This window comes from Ambystoma mexicanum, chromosome 1q (genome assembly GCF_040938575.1).
Source record: "Ambystoma mexicanum isolate Mex_15411 chromosome 1q, UKY_AmexF1_1, whole genome shotgun sequence".
NCBI lineage: Eukaryota > Metazoa > Chordata > Amphibia > Caudata > Ambystomatidae > Ambystoma > Ambystoma mexicanum.
Genome location: NC_090922.1, coordinates 1,268,912,126 through 1,268,931,700, shown reverse-complemented (window position 1 = coordinate 1,268,931,700; position 19,575 = coordinate 1,268,912,126).

Genomic DNA, 19,575 nt, shown 5'->3' with positions numbered 1-19,575 from the left:
AAGGGAGTCCGGGTCCATGTGTACTGCTGGCCCCAGAAGGTAAAAGCCAGTTTGTATTGGTCCTCCCTACTGACAGGCACGGTCCAGTATCCATTGGTCAGGTCTATTGCAGTGAATACCTGTGACCCCTGGATCTGGGACAGCCCTTGGTCAATGTAGGGCAGAGGCCATCGGGAAGTATGGACCCGTTTGTTGAGCTCCCTAAGGTCGGCGCAGAGTCTCCACTGGCCGTTTGGCTTCAATATTCCCAGCACCGGATTATTGAAAGTGCTGTGGACTGGACGGATTTTTCCCCGGGACTCAAGGTTCTTAATTATTTCAGTAAGGGACTCCATGGATGCGAGAGGCAAGCGATATTGCTTGACAAACACTGGAGTCATGCCAGGGTCCATGGGAATTGTTGTTGTGTGGATGTCGGTGCGACCACAGTCATATGAGTCTACCGCAAAGAGATCTTGGAAATCAAAGAAAACTTGTTTCAACTTTTGCTTCTGTTCCAGAGTCACGCAGGCATCAGCCAGGTTGACTCTCCCTTCCACCATCTACCTGAAGCCTGGAAAGACTTCTGGTTTGGCTATCTCAGCGGCCTCCTCCAGCTGGGTGGAGAAGTCCCTGGTCAGAGTGCTGATTTGGACCGGAGGCTTCAGGTGGGAAAGGCAGCCCTCATGGACCTGGAAAATCACCTCATCCCCTCTGAAGTCACAAGTCACATCTTCCTTACCATAAGGGCAAGAAGTGTACACCAGGAAGTTCCCCCCATGCCGGGTGAAAATCCTGTCTGGTGTTGTATTGTCCTCACTGTCACTGTCAAAACAGTCCTTGGGGATCGGTCCTAACAGTTCATTTCCTAAATCAATGGAGAAATGTCGGTCATCAACAGCCATTCCAATGATGCTGCCTGCGGCAAGAGTAATACTCTGTAAGTCGCTGTTATCCACCTCTATTGGAATGGTGTCATGTTCTATGTTGACTAATGGTGTTGGGTTTACCCCTAACCCTTGTTGTTGGAAAGAAGCATTTAGATGAATATAAGCATCAGGGTTTTTCAATTTTTGTTCTCTTTTAACTTTCACTTCCAGGGAGAATTGTCGGGTCCTTTCCGGGATGGTGACTTCCCCTTTAATCTGAATTTCAACTCCATAAGGAAGCAATTGAGCTGACCTAAATGCTTTTTCTGGATCATCAAAGCCCATGGGATTATCCGCTAATCGGGACCAAGCTTTTAAGTTTATTAGGTCCAAACTAATGGCGAAGCGATTGAGAATGTCACTGCCTAAGTAAAAGGCGGCAGTGATGTCTCGCACGACCCAACAATTATGGACTATGCTCTTGTTGCCAATGGAGATTTTGAGCATACACCTGCTTGGCAGGAGATGTTTCGAATTGGGTGCTTCCAGGTCCATTTCCCATTTGTCTATCAGTTTGAATGTGGGAATGGCTGGATCTTTTGGGAGTTGGCGGAACATGGCTTCGCTGATGAAGCTCTTACCATTGTTCACACACACTCGAGCGAGAACAGAGTCCTTCCCATCATTTAACTGAACAGGGATGAACAACTGATCTCCAATTTGCTGAATATCAGCCAGGCTCTGAGCTGATTTCACATTTTTCTGGACTATAGGAGTGGGAGTTTCTGATTGTGGATTGGTAAAGAATTTCAGAGTGTTTCCTTCCAGTGTGGAATACCACCTTAAACTGGAAGGAAGGTTGATTTTTAGAAATAGAGAGGAGCCCCCATCCCCAGTCTGTTGCCCTACTGCTATTACTGTCACGTCTGGAATTTGGTTGTTCTGGAAGGGAAATTCTACTTGGTCATATTTTTTTTCAACCATCTGGCAAGTGCCGTTTAAACTAACATGGTTGACACTCTGTTTTAATTTTATTGGTCGGCTAGTATGGGTCCAGAGGACCTTGTTCACGCAATCTATTAGGGGTGACAACATTCTCAGGAGGTCGTTCCCTAGTAAACAAGGGGTGCCCTCTGGAGTCACTACTATGACCGGGTGTTTCACCTTGTGTCGCCCAATTTTGATGTCCAAATCTGCAGTGCCCTCGACAGGAATTTCCTTCCTGTCAAAGTTCTGCAGTTGTCCAGGAAGAGAGGTGATAGGAATACGGTAATTCTCCCCCCTTCCTGCATTTAGTTCATCAAAGGCCCTTTTGGACAGAAGGGTAGCTTGGGATCCAGTGTCCACCAGTGCCAAAATTGTACCCTGCCCCTGTACTTGTACCGGGGCATAGTATCTTCCCTCCTTCTCCTCAAGGGGGCACAGATAATGCACATTTTTGGACAACTGGTGGGCTAATTTTCTGGTTTTGGACATTGCAAGAGAAGAGATTTGGGAAGAATTCTGTGGAGAGCCTTGGGAATCTAAAAGAAAAAGTTGGCAACTGGAGATCAGAGCCATTGTGGGTTCCCATGGTTCCGGTTCTGGGCCGCCCCCCCTTTTTGGAGGCAGTCACCAGGATGGGTTTGAAAAAGGGGTTTTTGGTATTCTGGGCTCTGGGATGAGATGATGGGCGGCGGTAGCCCAGTCTCCATATCTCCCCAGTCTGGATTGGAATCCCTTGGGACCCATTTTTCTTTGGGAGGAGTTCCCCCATCTGTAAAGGAGAAGATCCTTTTCCCAGGATCCTCTGAGGATCCCTCTCCCTCAAATTGGAAGATCTGTACCTCCTCCACAAACTGGGCCTGTTTGGGTACTTTGTTTCTCCTACCCCCCTCTGCTCTTTTGGAGGCAGACTTTCAGGGGCAGGAGATTTCCTTTCCGGTTCCTGGGTTTGCAGGGGCTGTTTACAAGTGAGGAAGGAAGCTTCCTCCAAGGCTTTACACCCCCCTTCCCTTTGTGCCTCCTCCCTGGGAACTGGTGGGTTATCGGGGTGCTGCCCTCGTCATTGTTCTGGAGCACCAGGTCCAGAGTTTGGGGCGTTCTGTGCCGGCATGCCCATCTGAGGGTTCCGTTGCACCCTCAGCATATGACCCAGATCCCGTGCCATGTTTTGGACCTGGCGCTCAAGTTGTGAAACCCGCTCAGGCTGATACGGGGTTCTGTTTTCCCCCCTGGGCTGATCCCAGGAAGGGTAGCTATCCCTTCTCTGGTAATACCCCGGGTTGGGAAGATGTGGGTACTCCTCCACCCTTGGCCTCCCCTCTCCCGGATTAGGTTGTCTGGGTTCAGGGAATTGGGCAAAGAGGGATGGATGATTTTGGGGCTGGAAGTTGGGTGGATACCTGGGGAAAAAATTCTGCCCGGGGTTTGGTGAATTTCTGCCCTCCTGGGGGAAGTTAGGAGGGAAATTCCCTGGGTTAGGTGCTTGGCCGGATCACCCCCCTTGGGCTGGAGGAGTCCACACATAACCCAGGATGGGTCGGTTTCCCTTGTAGCAGGGACTTACATAATCAAGGGAGCGAGGGACCCCATTTGTGGGACTACCTCCTTGGCTCCCTGTCTGTGACTGGCCCGAGGGCCTTCTGGTGTTAGAGTTATTTGGTGCAGGCAGGTTTTTAGGCCCCCCCATCTCCAAATCTAAAACGGGGGCAACCTTTACCTCTGCCACCTTGGCAGCAGCAGGGGTGCTGTTGGTTTTGGGGTTTTTCTGTGCATTATTTTTATTTTCTATGGGCTTCTGCACCTCATAGATCCGGGTAGCCTGTTCAATGACCCAGTCTAGTGACCTCTTCTCGTGAAAATCTCTTACTAGCTGGGTCATGATGTATTTGGGCAAGGCATGGAAACAAGTATTGACAAATTCTCTGCTGTCCGTGCGCACCCCTCTGGTGGTCTGCGCAAAGGCATTCTTCAATTCTTGCACAAATTCTTGTGGGGCCTGATCCTCCCCACATTGCAAATTGTAGGCTGCCTTGCGAGCCTCTTGAGGATTTCTATGAACAGAAAATTTTTCAAGATGGCCGCCTTATATGCGGACCATCTTGAATGGTTTTGGTCCTCCAGCCTTGCAAAGAAACTGGAGTATTCTGGGAAGAATGTCCATTTGACGTACTGGATGCAGCTACTGCAGTCCTTCAAATGGAAAGTCTCCATCATTTGCTCATAGAGCTCCAAGTGTTCCCAAACAGAATACTTGGCGTTCTTATGATAAGGCGTGATGACACTCCTTATTGCCTTTATTTGTTTCAATGGGTCCTTAAGCAAGGCCCTTTTTGCCTTATTGGCCTTTTTGGTTCGGGTAACCCTGGTCCATTCATCCTCTGACTCCGAAGCACTGCTCCCAGAGGTGCCCGTCTGATCTTCCAGGTTTGCCCGGATTCTGCGAGCCTGGGAATGGCTGGCAGAATGTGGGGACCTGGTCTCCTGTGTCCTGTAACGCTCAGAGGAGTCTTCAGATCCCTCCTTGCTGCCAGGATTTGATGGGTACCCCCCCCACTGACCTAACTGGGCAGAGGTTTTCAGGATGCCCTTAATGGGCCTACTCTCCTGGGATTCCCCACTAAATTGCACTGTGCTTGGGTGCCCATACCCGGATGCCCGCCCCTCCATTCCTGGGTGGTACTGGCATATGAGCCCCATACTTTTGGCTGGATAGTAATCTGCCATCCCTGTGGCCCTGTGCTCATGTGCGCGAGGGAACATGGGGGTGGCAGAGTCCAGGGACTGAGAGAGATGAAGGCCTCCGGTACTAGGGCTCCTGAGTTTATGCTCAGGTGTTTCCCTTTCCCAGTCTTCATCTCTGTCAGCCCCTGCTGCCTGTTGCAATGCAAGAGCCTGCGCCTACAGTTCCTCAGTTAAGGCCTTACTAGACTCTATCAGTCTCTCCTGCATCGCTAACTGTTGCTGGAGCCTATCATTGTGCTGGCAGAGAGCCTCATTCTCTCTCTATGCCTCCTGATTGGTCCTGGAGTACTGGGCCAGTCTTTGCTGCAGGAGGGTTACCTCCTGTGTCCCATCCCTAATGGCCTGCTCCTTTCTTGCCAGAGCCTCTTCCACCCTCCTGGTGTGTTCTAACAAGTTCTGATGCTCTTTTTGGAGGTCACCCAGCCCCTGGAGGGCCACGTGATTTTCTGCAGTTTTTATTTTTAAATGGCAGACTTCCTGGCCTTAGGTGTCCCTTTCCTGACTAAGAGTCTGCATCTGTGCCGCCAGGTCGTCCCTTTGCCTTTGGAAGGCACCAGCTTTCAGGCACTCCTGATCAAACTCTGCCAGTGTATTCAGGTCTTTCAGAATCAATTTATTGCTTTCCTCTTTCTCTCTGTCTAATCGAATTTGCAGGGTGGCTACCTGCTCTGTGCATGCCCTGTTGAAGTCCAGTTGTTGCTTCAGCTTTTTCTGGCTCTGCAGTAGGGAGTCCAAACCTTCTTGGTAATCCTTCTGCAAGGCCAGAAATCTGGTATCCTGGTCAGCATTTTCCTGTTGCAGCATATCCATATACTCCTTTATTTTAGTGATGTACTGTCTGCTGTCATTTTCTGACTCCTGGCTCCTGAGCAGCCTCTGCTCAGAAGAGTCCAGATCAGATTGGGCCTTCTCTAACGCAATCTGTCGCCTATTTGGCAGATCTTGGCCTTCAGACATTCATCCTGCATTGCTCCCATATATAGATACAAATATCCTGCTATCCTAACAATCTTATTGTGTTCATCTTTGGCTTTAGGGGCCATATATTTTTCACTCGGGGCCACATGTAATGGACCCTGATCTCTCCATTTATCTGACCCTGTTTCAGTGACCTGTTGCGTGATTGCCTGCAACCAGACCGTTTGGTCCTGATGAGTCCACTCACCTCTCACAAATAGCTTATGTAAGAAGTGCGCTCTGGCTATTTTGATGTCTACCAGTGTCGTCATTCTGGAGATTTGAGTTCCTTCCTGACTTACTGAAGTTTGTATTTTATTTTGCAAAACAGACCTTTTCCTTAGAGCGTCCCTTTGAGGAGTGCTTTACAGCGTACCATAGCGTGGTGATCCGACCGAATGTATGTATCCCGTCAGTTGGCACACTGTATTAAGCTGCACAAGTGGTAAACCTAATCCAGAATCCCCGGCTACGAGCCCCCACTCTGTAATTGACTCCAATCAAGCAATCCCACTAAGTCAGTGCCTTGTCTGGGATGCCCATGGGAAGCCCTTATTTATGTATTTTTATGGCAAGTTATAATCTGGATGATGAACCCTTGTATAACACCCCTCTCTTAGAATCCCCCTTGACCCCACTGAGCCAAGAAGTAGGCTTGTTTTGAAAATTTAAAAGGTTTATTTGAAAAATTAAACTATATATATATATATATCACACTTCTATAAATAAATTGATAATGGATAGTACACTTGTGAATCTGAGCAGTAATCAGCAAGAGGTAATCCTACAGTAGCACAGTTCTTGGTTACTTATGAATAGGAACAGAAGAAGAAGGTGGGAAAGAATGCTTTATATGGTTCAAGGAAACGCAATGATGAATGCAATGCAGTACAGAAAATAACTTGATATGGCTTCAACAAAAGACAATGTAATCACTTTTCCTTGACAATTCACTCCCCCCCTTTATGCAATATAAGGAGATGGAAAGAGGAGCACACAGTTCTCAGGAATGCAATGAAATACAATACGAAATTCAGTTCCCCCCAGCAAGCTTAGAGGAAAACAGGTAGAAGTTTGAAACACAGGCCCAAAATGCTTTGAATGTGATGACAATGAAGTGAGAAATGTGCAAAAATGCTTTTAATTCCCTCTGGAGGTTCAGGGTGGATGATATCTAGTTTATATTAGTTCAGGCTCACTTTAGCAATGCTCTATGAGTAACTAGCAGGTTAAAACGAATTTTAGCAAAGGAAAGCAAGGAGCTGCTGATTTTTACACGTGGCTGAAATTGTGCAAAATGTCAAATCGCGGCAAATTTAATCGCGTGCGTGGAACGTAATTACGGAGGCCATATACGAAGTAGTAAGTCGGTTCTAGGTTCGTTGGGAAGCCTAGAATCTTTGCTTTAAGATAAATTTCGCTCCTAGCACAAACGGTTCCGGAGATACGGACGATTTTGTGAAGGTACTTTTTCGGATTTGAAATTTAAAAGTTCAAAATGACAGGTGACAGTTTTCAGCTTTAAAAAGGACAGAATGACACACACAATTCCTATGAGGTAGTTCTAAATAGGTTAAAATAGTTTTAATTAGATTATTTTAAACTAAGAGATTAGTCTGGCACAGTCCTAGAGTACTCACACTATCTTTTGGACAGGAATGGCTTCGTCACCGATCGGGTCAGGATTGGCTGGACTTCTGCTAGCGGTTCTTCACAGCGGTCTGGTCTCTGTTTCTGCTCTCAGCACTGCACAGTTCTGGTCTCTGTGGATCTCTGGTCTCTCTGGATCTCTGGTCTCTCTGGATCTCTGGTCTCTGGAGGTTGATGGATTTGAAGTCTGGAGTCTCCGGGCAAAGCGTCCCGCAAGAAAGTGGAAAGTGAATGTCTCTACCTGGGTTTCAATGTTCCTTTTTATGTGTTTTGAAAATGGGTGTGTGCCTGGGCCTAGCTAAACCTCCCCCTCTCACTTGTCATTGGCCCAGTTCCTCCTCTCTCCCTTGATTGGGGGAAGGAAATGTGAGTCAGAGTGATGCTGTAGGTTTTATGTTCCGAGGATCCTTCCCCTGTCAAATTGCACACAAATCTATATTTGATCCAAACACACATTTATCTATGTACCATTTTTCTAATATTATAGGTCCAGTTAACATATTTTCTGTAGTACCAAACCATCCGATCCCTGTCTTTGTACGATGTTGTGTCCACTTTTGACAGAATTCTGCCCCTTTTCATCCAGATAACGACCTTTAAACCTTTCCAGATATGACACAACTGTACACCCCCCTTCTACACACATTCCAGTAAATTTTCATTTGTCTAGCTTAAACACAGTGTCTGTAATATCAATAAATAGCGGGGTTCTGCCTCAGAACATGGTACAGAGTCCTAACGCCTTTTAAAATGTGCACGGAAAAATCCCAAGAATAATGATATTATTTATATAATTTTGACCAGTCCGCACTATGAGTTATCTATCTTTTTAAAATTATGCCCTGGTCAAAAAGGGGTGTGACTTCCCACATCACATGGTGGAATAACTGGTTTATCCACTTCCTCCAAGCTCAGCTGGCTCTCACAGGCACTGCCCCTCCCAGTTTCTCCCCAGAGGAAGCCATTTACGACCACCCCAATATAACATTTGCCTGATCCCAGGACAGGGCTTTGTTCAACTTCCTGCAGTCTGCAGGTACCCCTCCCTTAATTCAATCAGAGAGGTGTGATCTCCTTTTGGTGGGGGCAGCAGGATGCAGCCAGGCCTGGGAAGAGTTGTTGAGCCAGTTCAACTCCTGTCGGGGGTAGTTGTCAGGCAGAATTCAATTTCTTTAAGCCAAGCTTCAGCTAAATGTCCTGTTTGTTCACAGTTTAAATTAAACTTACAATTTTTACACATGCAGCTAGAATGCTGATTCTAAGTTCAAACCATGACATTTAACAGTTGCAAATTATGTGACACTCAAAAGTAGGTCACTCATTTAATTTAAACATTTCGATTTTAGTGGTTTTAGGCCAATTTCACTTAAGCTGCTGACATCCACAGCTCAGCCAGTTGTGTTATAAACATTGTTTTGGGCTCTTCATCTTCCCAGAATTTGTATGCACACAAGAATACATTCTGCCAAATTTCTGCTGGTGTTCATTGAGATTTTTGAATATCTTGTGATGTTTAAAATAGGCATTTTGAGCTTGCATTCAGGAAAACAAAGGTGATTTTAAAGCGCTTTTAAGCTAACTGGCCTGTTATTTTTCCTTTGACACCACCTTTCACCGCTGGCACTTCAGGTCCATCATGCTGGCACTTGTGGGTTGCAGGTTAGACAACCATTTTGGTGTGCACACAACCGCGCAGTTTTCCTGGTTCTGGGATAGAATGATGGGCGGCGACAGCTCATCCCCACATCCACCCAGTCTATTGATTTAGTTTTGTTCTGGGATAGAATGATGGGCGGTGACAGCTCATCCCCACATCTATCCCGTCTAATAATTCAACATGGGTCAAAACCCTTGACAATAGAGCGAGCAGGATTTGCAGTGCTACACAGTACAAAACTGGCAGCAAGCAAGCACCATATAAAAGTAGGTCATTTGGATTTGTTATTAGTAATAATATGATTGTTATAATTAATGTCTGATTTTTTCTTTTTTTTCAAATAGACATGGGGCAATTCTTAAACATTACATGCATCAACCAATAGAGGGAAGGGAAAATATATAGAGAAAAGAGAAACATGATATGGTATACAATGAGGCATAAGGCCTCCCAGAAAAGCACTGGCAGACTCCCAAGATGGCAGCCGTGGAGGGAAGACTTGCGTGAGCAGGGCTCCGTCTCCCCGCCCGTGCACCAGCAGAAAGTCCTTCATTTGTGCGGATCTCTCGCACCGAAGATGTTTTAACAGATCCCCAGGATCTGTATTGACATTGGCGGTGAGCCCAACAGAGCGCTGTCTGCCAGACCGCTATAGAAGTGAGCCGACAAGATACGCAGCCCGGACGGAGAGAGGAGGCCGGGAAGTACAGGAGACTTTGGGAGGGACCTCCCCCCTCAGAGGTGGCAGAGGAGGACGGCGATCGATGGGGCGAGATCTCCCTTGTTGATACATAGCTCTGGAGAGCTTTACAAGGCTGCCCCCGAAACGCAGCAGGAAGATTGCGGAATGAGCCTGAGAGGATCGGAAGAACCCCTGGACGTGCAGCGGACCCGGCAGGAGTAGGACACCACGCAGGCTGACCTGCTGAGAGCGGGAAGCTCCGGGAGATCCACGCGGCCACCCAAATCATGCAGGGACTCTGCGCGGATTGCGGCTGCGAGTGCATGTGCAGAGCTCAGCAGGAACCCACACAACGTGAAGGACGCTGTGCATCATATCCTCCGGCTCCCCCTGTGGTGGGGAACAAAGGTAACCCCCCCTGGCGGACACAGAACTTTGTAGCTCGGTATGGCGGCCAGACGGGGAGCACAACGAACAACAGGCACCCCCCCGAGCAGAGGTGAAGGGACCCGTTTCTGCGCAGCGGGTGGGGCCCCAGTCTGATACGGCAGCAACGGTCCCCTACCACGAAAAGCCTCCCCTGCCATTGACATAAGGCCCGATGAAGTACCCGGGAGCGGAGAAGGGAAGGTGGCGGATGCTGACCGGGGCACGGTTTGAGGTAAATTAGGGGGTGAAGCAGTGGACCCCTCTGACCACGAGGGACGGCCAGATCCGTGGGCACACCATCCCCTCAATAAGTGAAACGCCCCCACCGAATGGGGGGGAAACATTACCTTTTGTGACTGGCACACAGCAACGACATTCTAGGGAGGGCCTCTCCCCCCCCATACAGAATTCCCTCGGCGGGCGACTGTACACAGCGGAAAGGCAAGGGCCACACAGAACCCCCCCCCCCAGAATCACCTAGGGGGGAAACTCAAGGAGGAATTAGCAAGAAACCAGGCCGAAACATCTGCTGGCCTATAGCAGCTCCCCACGCTGGAACAGAGAGAATGTACAGCCACCGGCAGGGTTATACAGGGTGTGGATGCGCTAATTTTCAGAGGTACTGAGAAAGAGGCAGAACCCCAGAAAGAAAGTTAACAGCGGCCTCAATGTCAAAATCCAGAGGGAAACAAAATCAAGCACTTCCTGAAACCACGCAAACCAAACAGGATCAGAATTTGGTCCACCCCTTGGGCGGTGAGAGAGGGCTCCCTGAGAGGGCGAGGCAGACAGGACCCCCTCCCCCAGAGGAGATGGCTTCAAAAGACGACATGAAGGCATGGTTTGGGAGTTCCAGGCCCAATTTATTGACACAATGAACACACATCTGAAGTCCATGAAAAATGAACTGAAATCGGTGGTGCAAGAATTGAAGACCGAAGTGGCAGGGCTAGGAGAGAAAACCGTTACCTTTGAGAAAGTGGTGCAAAATTTGGAAGAGGAGACGCAACAAAGCGCAGAAATGCAGGAACACCTGGCCCACCTAACACACAATCTGGAGCTTCAATGCGAAGATTTAGAAAGCAGATCAAGAAGATCTAATATAAGAATAAAAAATATGCCAGAGAGAGTGGAGGACAAAGATCTAAAAATGGCAGTGCGACAGGTTTTCAGGGACATACTGGATTTGGCGGACGAGGAAGAAGTCCCCATAGATCGAATCCACAGAGTGGGTCCGAGGCGAACAGCTACTCGAGGCGCTTGCCCTAGAGATGTGTTGGTGGCCCTTACAATGTACTCCCAAAAAGAACAGATCCTCAGGAAGGTAAGGGAGATGGGTCATATATGAATGAATGGGGAGGATATCTTTCTGTTTCAAGATCTGGCACAGTCAACGCTCCAAAAACAAAAAGAGATGGCCCAGTTGACGAGGGAATTGACGTCACGACAGATCAGATATAAGTGCACATTCCCATTAGGACTTCTGTTTACATGGGAAGGGGTGCAAAGAAGAATACCAACAAGGGAAGAGGGCTTGAGTATATTGAGTATCCAGGAACGGGAAGACGAGCTCCCACAGGCCAGTGGCACAGACCAACCGGGCAGAAGGACTTTGTGGGAATGGAGGACAGTCAATAGGAGGGTGAGATGCCCCAGCAAGAAGAAATAACGAACGGGGCTCCCAGAACGAATGAGCAGGCAGACAACAGGGAAGTGAGGACGCTGCAATTTCATCCAAAGCAACAGGGGGTGCGTGAGTTCTTTCCAGACAGGTGCCGGGAGGAGGACGGGGGGACAGTTTGGTCGCTAGGGAGGCCATGGGGAAGGGTTTAGGACTCCCTTCAAAGTTATCCCTCAGGATATCAGAGGGCAGTACGCAAAAGGCATCACGCCTGAGCCAACCTAGGTTTCCATGCCCTTTTCAGTGCAGTTTCAGGGCGGGAGGGTTAAGAGCGCCAATTGGGGGTTGCACGTCATGAAGAGGGGGGAGGGGAAGTTGGTTACAGGGGGAAACGGATTGAAATCCATACATATAAGAGGGATAATGGAAACACATCATAGATTCCAAATCCAGAAGAAAGGATGGGGATAAGAGTATTGACATACAATGTCAGGGGATTGAACTTCCCATCAAAAGGAAAAAGGTGGAACAATTCCTCAGGCAGGGCGCATACAATATTGTAATGCTCCAGGAAACCCACATAAAAGTACAGGACAAACATAGAATTCACTTCAAAAGCTACAACCAAATCCTGCAGGTGAATGCACAGGGAAAAAAAGCAGGGGTGCTATTAGCAATACAAGACTCTCTACATGCACAGGTAATGGGCACACTGGGTGGAAACAGGGGAGATACCTGATAGCAAAAATACTAATATAAGGGAGTCCCCTGACGCTAGCATCGGTATATGCCCCAAACACGGGTCAAGATAGCTTTATGAGGGATATGCTGGACAAATTAGAACACCAGGCCACAGGGGAGATAGTGCTCGGTGGGGACCTAAACATGGCATGGAACCCACTCCTGGATAGGTCGGGACCCAAACAACATGATCAGGGCACCCCGCCGAAAGCACTTAAGCAAAAAATGATGGACCTAGCGCTGGCAGATGTCTGGCGCAACATGTTTGGCAATCAGAAAAGCTACACATATTTTTCGCATGTTCACAACTCGGGCTCAAGAATATATTATTTGTGGGTGTCGGTGGGGCTCCTAGGGAAAATAAAGCAGGCAGAGATAGGCCCTATAACTCTCTCAGACCATACGCCGCTCTGGGCATCCATTAACTGGACGCAAAACCACCCACGGTTATGGGCTTGGCGCTACCAGAGGACATCATCAGAGACCAGGTCACGGGGCAGGCTATTAGAGAGCATATAATAGAATATCTACAAAATAACGATCTTCCAGACATAAACAAAGGGACACTTTGGGATGCCCTGAAGGTGGTAACTAGGGGGCACCTAATTGCCCTTAAATCACAGAGGGAGAAACTTCATCGCCAATGGGAAAAGGAAGTTGAGGCCAATATAGCTGTGCTTCAAGCAGAGATCATACAAACACCAACCAAGAAACTCCAAAGATCATTAAGACATGTCCAAGGGAAACTGGAATCATTCCGCACCAAGAAGGCAGAGAGGGCCCTCCTCTATACAAAACACTGGTACTATGTGAAGGAGAATAAAGCCGACAAACTATTAGCTAGACAACTTAAAGGGAAACAGCAGTCGCAAACAATAAAGGCCCTAAAGGACGATAAGGGACAATTGAAGACTTTAACCACAGACATAGCAGACATATTTCAACGCTTTTATCAGAAGCTGTACTCCTCAAATCTCCCGTGGAAGGAGCAGCAGAAGGCATACTTGGAGGGGGTTTAACTCCCAGTACTAACGGAGGAAGAAAAACAAAGCCTTGACAGGGAAATCACAATTGAGGAGGTCCATAAAGCCTTACAGGACCTTCCAAAAAATAAAGCTCCGGGCCCAGACGGATAACGCCCTATTCTATAAGACCTATAAAGATGTTCTTGCCCCGGACCTCACAGCCGTGTTTAACTCCTTTAAGGAAAAAGGGAACATAACCCAAACCATGAATGAGGCAAAAGTTCTGGTTTTCCATAAAAAGGGGAAGGAGCAACAACTCCCTAGCGCATACCGCCCGATAGCACTAATCAACTTGGATGTGAAATTGTATACCAAGATATTAGCCACAAGGCTGGCACAATTCCTTCCAAAACTGATTCACCAAGATCAATCCGACTTTGTCCCTAATAGACAAACGCATGATAGCATCAGAAGGGTAATACACCTGGTGGAAAAGATAGGGATGACACAGTCCCCCGCGGCAATGGTTGCCTTTGATGCTGAGAAAGCGTTTGATCGGGTTGAATGGTCATTCCTGTTCCTGACACTAAAGAAAATGGGCATGGTCAAAGGGTTCATAGATATCATCCGAGCTATTACTCCCCATCCATAAGGATAGCGGTGAACGGGGGATTGTCAGAATCAGTGCAACTAGAAAGAGGGACCAAACAAGGGTGCCCACTATCCCCCCCTTCTATATGCAATATACTTGGAACCCCTATTGGCCAAAATTAGAGAACTCCCGGAAATTAGGGGCATAGAGATGGCGGGACAGGCACACAAAGTAATTACGTATGTGGATGACATGCTAGTGGCGTTAGGAGACCCGGCGAGTTCACTCCCGTACCTCATACACGAAGTTGAAGCATTCGGTGAGGTATCAGGATTAAAAATAAATAGGCAGAAATCTGAACTCCTGATACTGGCAGGGAACAGAGAACAGATTCTAGCGGTGACAATGGACCACCATTTAAAAATAGCGAATTTTGGGATCAAATACCTGGGGATTACCCTTATGGGGAGAATAGATGAACTGTATGCCCACAATTACCCACAACTCACAGACAAAATCAAAAAGACATTGCTGACTTGGAACCCATTATTGACCTCCTGGTGGGGCAGAATAACGGCAGTGAAAATGTCCATACTCCCTAAAATTATGTATTTATTCCAAGCTCTCCCGGTGAGAATCCCCACGGCTTTTTTTAAGTCACTCAAGAAGATGGTCACAGCATACATATGGCAGAACAAAACCCCAAGAGCATTAAGTGCAGTGATGACGGCCATAGACACGAGGGGGTGGCCCTCATTTTAAAAAATACTATGAAGCTGCACAGCTCTGGGTTTTGAAGGAGTGGATTTTGGAGAAGGGGGAAAAAATCTTGGAAGCTCAGGACAGGGCGGTGGCGACCACATCGACCCAACATCTGCTATGGGTTAACAAACAACAAAGACACCTCAATGTACATATTAGTGAAATAATGAGGGTGGCACTGGGAGTGTGGGATGCGGGAACACAGAAAGAAACACTAGCAAAAGTTCATGCCCCCTTTATGCCACTATTTAAGAACCCAGAATTTCCACTGGGAATGGAAAAGAGCGCGTATCGAAAATGGGAGGAGGCGGGATGTAAGATGGTGTGGGATATGTTTCAAAACCAACAGATAAAAACATTAGCGGAATGCGTGACACTGATGAACCTGACCCCCAAAGATCTTTTAAAATACGAACAACTACACCACTGGTTGGTCACATCCCGCATAAAAACCACAGCGACTAGGGGCCTGACCCCGTTCGAAACATATAATGACACACACAGGAACACGCAAAATTGTCTCCAATACATATAAGTTCCCAAATGTACAATCAGTAGCAGTCAATTGGCAATACATAAAAAGGTGGGAGAAACCCCTAAAATGCCCACTCACAAGGGGAAGATGGGAACACATATGGGACATTTTCCCAAAATTGACGAAAGCCATTCAAACAAGAGAAATGTGGATGAAAATGTTGTTGCAATGGCACTAAACCCCAGAAAGATTACATATGATGTATAGCAACTCCTTTGATAGGTGCTGGCGAGAATGTGGAGGGAAGGGAGACTGGCGACATACATGGTGGGAATGCCCGAGATTAACATTATACTGGGAGGACGTTAAAACACAGATGTTAACATTTTTCTCAGAAGTCATACATATAGGGGAGGAAGTCTGTCTAGGGGGCCTCTGGGATCCCAGGGACAAACAACTGAATGTAACGCAGAACAGGAACTTCATGGGCCTATTGATTGGGGCCTGGCTGGAAATAGCACACAAATGGAAACAACAAAGCACACCACTCGCAGTGGATTGGACAAGAAGAGTTTGGACACACCTAACCATGGAGTAATGACTTATAATATACAAGGCAAACACAAACAGTTTAGAAAGGACTGGAGCTTGGTTCTGGAGTTTCTCCAAACAGACTACAAAGAACAATGGTGCCCACATAAAATAAGGATGTTGGACCTTTTCAGTTGAAATGCTCTGAGAGACTTCCCAAAGAAGATGCATAGAGATGGAGATCACCCGGTTGGGGGTGGTGGGGCTAATGTTAATGGTTGGTGACAATGGTATGTCATGTTGTTTGAAAATCAATAAAAATATGTTTTAAAAAAAAGAAAAGCGCTGGCCAGACTGAATTTTGAGCGCTAGAACTGCCTAATGAATGCATTTCCATATTTCCTTCCTATGAAATACGTTCTGCCAAAACACTTTTTGTGACTCAAAATGCAACTTGTGCAGTTGTTTTGATTTGAGGGAGAATGGCGTGTGGAGAAGCAGTACTTGTGTGGGGAAAGCAGTGAATGGTGATGTGTCATGTCGGCGATGGCGGTCATGACAATGCCATTATGCCGCACTGCCGCATAATTTAACATTTCACGATACATGATGTGAGTGCACACTGCACCCCCAAAAGGGTTGTGGACGGTTCCCTTTCCCAGTATTAAAGAACGCCCTGTGCCTGGCCTGGCATTTTAAAAAAAACATGATTGCAGCCTAAAATGCAACCCATGACTGCCACATCATCCCTCAGTGTAGGCACTGGACTGATCGCCATTAAAGCATCTGTGCGAGGAAGGCCATGCTTGATTGTTCAGTGCATGCGTGCTGTGCATGCTTTGTTTTTTTTCGTCCCATTTTCTTTTATTGAAGGTTTAGGTAAAATATAGCATTTGTCTTTGAGAGGCAGTTTGGACAGCAAAACTCCACATCCATCCCATTGTGCCCCCCTACATAATTAACATCTTCCAATTCCCCCCACAGACCCCCACCTCAGGTACTGAGTTCCCCCATCTAAAACCACATCTTAAAACCTTTATACAACTTAAACTTAGAAAATCATTAACAATGACCTTTGGCACCTGCCCACATGTCCGACATGCCTTCTTTCAATTTCCATTAACATGTCAAGAGTTGCGCCCTCGTCAATCGTCCCCTGGGACTCTGAGATCCCCCTCTCCCATTCATTTGCATTGACCACTGAAAAGTGCACTCCGCAGTCCATATATTTTACAATACATTTACTCCACTCCATCTCAAAAGGGCCTGCCAGTCCATGGAGCCCTACTCTTATTCTTTCCATGCTAAATATATTCTTAGCCACATTGGTCCATTCCCTTTTACCTGGGGAGTGTATACTTTTCCATTTTGTGGCTAAGCATGCTCTTGCAGCAAAGAGTAGAGATGCCACAATTTTCGGTAGTCTGACGTAGTCTCCGTTATCCTCCTCCAAAGCAAACAGAACCATCATGGGCGTTTAACCCAAGCAATACCATCAAGATCTTTAATCCATCCCAGGACCTCATCCCAAAAGAATTGTACCCTTGGGCTCCCCCACCACATATGTCAATAGTCAGCCCTCTCTCCACATCCCCCAACATGAAGGGGAAACATTTTGGAAAGTCTGACTGGGTCATATTGCCACCTCTGAAGGAGCTTAATGGAATGCAACTTATATTGGCAGGATATTGATGTCTGAGAAACTCCACTGCAGAGTCTACCCCAAATGGCTAAAAGTCTATGTCGCTTCCCATGTCTCGTTCCCAACGTCTCCTTAGTTTCTCAGTGGACCTAATCCCCAATCCGTCAAGAGCCCCGTACATTGCGGAGATCAGCCCCTTCATCTCAGTCCTTTTATATTGGAGTTTTTCAAAGGGGGTAAGGTCCCTCTTTATCTTTTCCTTCAAGCCTGTTTCCGTTAGCACCCCTTTCAGATGTAGGTATGAGAATACTGAGAGTTTGCCTATGCCCAGCGCCTCCTCTAGCTCTATTATTTTGATGAAGTTACCCTCCCTCCAGACCTGGCTATTCCTTTCCAGACCCGCCTCGAACCATTTAATCTTTCGGGGTTCGGTATAGCATCCCTAATTCTCGGTACCCATAGGTGTCCAAGGGGTGAGGGCCATGTTGTTACACCTTTCATTTCTACCCCTTGTCTCCAGATGTCTGTTATGGTCCCCAGAATAGGTTGTCTGAATCATCCATGGGAGCTTACTTCTCGGTACCCACAACCATTCCCCAATTGTGGCAGGATGTAAATGTAAGTTGTCCAATGTGATCCATTGGAGATCCCTTTGGGACCAAAGGTAGTGTATAAGAATTCTAATTTCAGCAGCTTTGTAGTAGAGCTTCACGTCTGGCAGGCCCACTCCTTTTTCCTTGGTTAGGACCAATATGTCACTGGGTATCCTAGCCTTTTTCCCCTGCCAAAGAAATCTCAGAAAAGAGTCCTTTATCTCTCGTACAAATTAGTATGGGATCCGCATGGGGAGCATTTGGAACAGATAAAGGATCCTCGGGAGGACCACCATTTTAAGAGCATTGTGGGGACCCAACGATGATATTGTCAGCATGTTCCACTTTGACAAGTCCACCTTTTTTTGGCCATCAGAGGGTGGGGTGGAGTTTGTCTCAAATAAATTCCCAATATTGCTTGTGATATTTACATCCAGATATATTAGTGTTTCCATGTTCACCTGTACACCTAGAAAACCTCCCTATTTCCTCATCCTTGTTTCTGTCCATGGGGAAAATAACTGATTTGGACCTATTAATCTTAAGTCCCGGTATCACCATCGGTATGGAAGTCAGAGGATTCCTTATGTGTAGAAGCATATGGTCTGCATAAAATGCAACTTTGTAGTTCATCCAGCTTACTGAGAATCCCTCTATGCGTGGGTCACCTCTAATCTTCTGGGCGAGAGGTTCTACTAAGAGTGCAAATAGTGTGGTGAGGGAGGGCAACCCTTCCTAGTTCCCCTTCCCAGTTGAAACCAGCAGGAGTACCCACCGTTTACAGTCACACACGCCTTGGGGGATGGTTAGACTTCCAATATCCTGCAGAGAAGCATTTCCCCTAAAGCACACTTAATGAGCACTGCTTTGAGAAACCCCACTCCACCCTATCGAATGCCTTCTCAGCTTCCACTTTAGAGGGAGGGGTCCCAGTTATCCCCTGGGCTGCATGCATCAGGTATAGGGTTTTTCTCATTGTGTAAGCTCCCTGTTTTCCCCTGATGAAACCCACCTGATTCGGTGGATCAGTCCAGGCATGTACCCCTATAGCCTGGTCGCAAGCACTTAGGTGTAGATTTTAGCATCTATATTAAGAAGGGTGAGCGTGTGATATGCAGCACATGTTCAGGGATCCCTGCCCTCCTTGTGAATTACAGTGATAAGCGCCCACGTGAAAGACTCCTGAGCCTTCCCGGTATTCAATATATTGTCAAACAGTCCAGTCAAGAAAGGTAGTAAGGTGGAAAGTAAGGATTTATAAAACCCTGCTGAGAACCCATCCTCCCCCAGGGGCTTTTCCAGCAGAAACCTTGCCACCGCCTTCTTAATTATTTCCTCCTGCCTCAGTTTCAGCCTCCAATTCATACAACTTCTCATAGAAGCAAGCGAAAACCTGCAGAATCCCCTCTACCAAAGGCTCATTTATCCTGTCTTTCCCTTGAATTTCTGTAACCCATCTTTCTGCTCGCTGCCCCCTTGGTCTAGCTGCCAGGAGTGTGTCTGCCTTACCCCTATTCTCGTAAAGGTTCTGTTTCAGAAATTGCAGGTTGCAGATTATTTTCCCCTCCTTCAGAAGTTGCAGCTACTCTCTTTTCCCCCTAGCCTCCAAAATGCATTCCTATCCCCTCCCTGAGGGCTCATGCGCACATTTATCCAATTGCTTTATCTCTTCCCTCAGCCTACTTTCAACGGGAGACTGCTCCC